This window comes from Mus musculus, chromosome X, assembly GCF_000001635.26.
Source record: "Mus musculus strain C57BL/6J chromosome X, GRCm38.p6 C57BL/6J".
Taxonomy (NCBI): Eukaryota; Metazoa; Chordata; class Mammalia; order Rodentia; family Muridae; genus Mus; species Mus musculus.
The window spans coordinates 103003374-103005914 of record NC_000086.7 but is presented as its reverse complement, the minus strand read 5'-3'; the positions used below and the strand labels follow the sequence as shown (position 1 = coordinate 103005914).

Sequence of the window (2541 nt, the reverse complement as noted above, 5' to 3'; positions counted from 1 at the left end):
TCAGGAGTGTTTTCTGTCTCTAGTTTCAGACTCTTCCTGGGACACATCTGGACACACTTCACAAACCGAGATGCTTTGCTGCTGTGCAAATGTACTGGGTGCCTTCTGATGCTGCCATGTCCTTGCTGGGACAATATTACCAAAGTTTAATGTTATAAAGCAGCAATTCCTGGCTTACTAAAGTGTGCACACAATAGTCCTTGTGTAATTCTCATTCCTGTCTGCCTCACAGACAGGACCTTTACTCAACCACACAGTGTGGTAAGGTCTCATGAAGTCAAGAGGAAGAACCTTTCCACGTCCTCTATACCTGGTTTGTCCAGAAGGCATAAAGGAGATGAGTTCTCTGAGCACTTTGTACCTCATCCTTTTTCTTCTCCCATGGTCATCTGGAAGTGTGATACATGTGAATTCCCTTTGGAGTCAATTTCTGAATCTACAAATACACTCTCTGTGTCTGTCTCCCGCAGATACAGACCCTCAAAGGGGAGGCAGACAAAGGATCATCAAACTATTTAGCTTGCAACAGCACGTGGAATTGGTGTTAAGAACACCTCCATGTTACATTTGGTAAACTTTGTTAATTTTGGTGGCTTTCAAACATTGTGATCCAACCACTGGCCTGAGTGCAGAATCTGGGATATGATTTAACCCAAGGCAGTCTTGTTCCACTGTTGGTCATGGAAACTACCATGTTTTGCTGCTCAGATCAAACACAAGCTGTCACCACAGAGGCCATAGTTGCACAGCTAGGTAATGATTGGCAGTCCACACAGATACACTTGGCCAAAGTGTTTTAACATAGCAATAGAAAATTAGTTGTGAGGTCTTCCTTGAGACCTGTGACCACAACTCTAGGTAAGATGTACAGTAAAGACTCCTCATGCGTGAATGAGATCCATTCCATGTGGGGCAGGCTTGTGTGCAGATGGCCAATGCCTGCTGGGAGCTCTATTGTCCAGAACCTGGGATTCAGCCTTATGGGCACATGCACAGTGACAAGACCACTGGTGTGTTTGTGTGTGTGGGGTGGGTGGGGAAACGACTCCTTCACCACCTTCTTCTGTGATACTGCAGCTGGAAACATGTGCCTTGGGCCATCTTTGTAGATCTGGAGGCTAGTGTATTTGCTGAGTTCTGAAATCACATGAAATCTGGCTCCTTCACCCAGAGCAGTTTATCACTTGGAAAGAAGATGCAGCCCTCAACAATGCCCATGGCTACTCCATCACTGGCTATGATATCATCGACCCAGGACAGGATCAGACCCATAAGCTGCCTTGTCAGTGTGCAGGACACTTCAGGGCTTCCTGGTATCCCACAGTTTTGGAGGGGGCACCAGCTCCTGCTTCACCTGTCAACTGATGAGAGTGGCTTTCTACTGACTATAACCAGAAGTCCAAAAAAAGAGTTCCCTATCTACCCAGCCCCGCAAGTGTTCACAGCTGCAGTGGAGCCCTACAACTCCATCCTGACCACACATACCACTCTGGTATGACAAACTCTGCCTTCATAGTGGAGAAGGAGTCCATCTGTGACATCTATCACCACAATGGAGATATTGACGACTCAACCTATACTAACCTCATCAGCCAGATCAACTTCTGCATCTCTGTTTCCTTGTGTTCTGGTGGGCCATTCCACGTGGATGTGACAGAGTTCCATAGCAACATGGTGCCCTACCCCCCTCATCTCCTTGGCCTCCTATGCTCCATCATCTCTGCAGACAAAGCCTACCATGAGCAGCAGTCAATGGCAGAGTTCACCAATGCCTGGTTTGAACCTGCCAACCTGATGGTGATGTGTGATCCATAGAATGGCAGGTACATAGCCTGCAGCCTGCTGTGCTATGGAGATGTGGTACCCAAGGATGTGAATGCTGCCATCGCTGCCATCAAGATGAAACACACAATACATTGTGCCAGAGGCTTCAAGATTGGTGTCAATTACTATACACCCACTGTGGTGCCTGTGGGTGATCTCCCCAAGGTGCAGCCTGCAGTGAGCATGCTGAGCAACACAATTGACATCGATGAACCCTGTTCTTGCCCACAAACTTAACTTAATGTAGGCTAAGAGGGCTTTTGTATACCTGTATGTGGGTGAGGGCATGGAGTAGAGGGAGCTCTCTGAGGCTGGAGAGGATGTGGCTGTCCTGGAGAAAGATTATGAGGAAGTAGGCATGGACTCTATGGTGGTTTGTATATGCTTGACCCAGGGAGTGGCACTATTGGGAAGTGTGGCTTTGTTGGAAGATGTGTGTCACTGTAGGGGTGAACTTTGAGACCCTCCTCCTAGCTCCATGCAAGACAGTCTTTTCCTAGCAGTTTGCAGATGAGCATGTAGAGCTCTCCCCTCCTCCTGCACCATGCCTGCCTGGATGCTGCCATGGCTTGATGATAATGGACTGCATCTCCAAACTTGTAAGCCAGCCCCAATTAAATGTTGTCCGTATAAGTGTTGTCTTGGCCATGGTGTCTGCTTACAGCAGTAAAACCCTAACTAAGACAGACTCCTATGAGGACAGTGATGAGGGAAAAG

General features: G+C 47.7%; 1 pseudogene; it reads left to right on the top strand.

Annotated features, from left to right (window-relative positions):
- On the top strand, nt 836-2194 carry Gm21998 (predicted gene 21998; annotated as a pseudogene).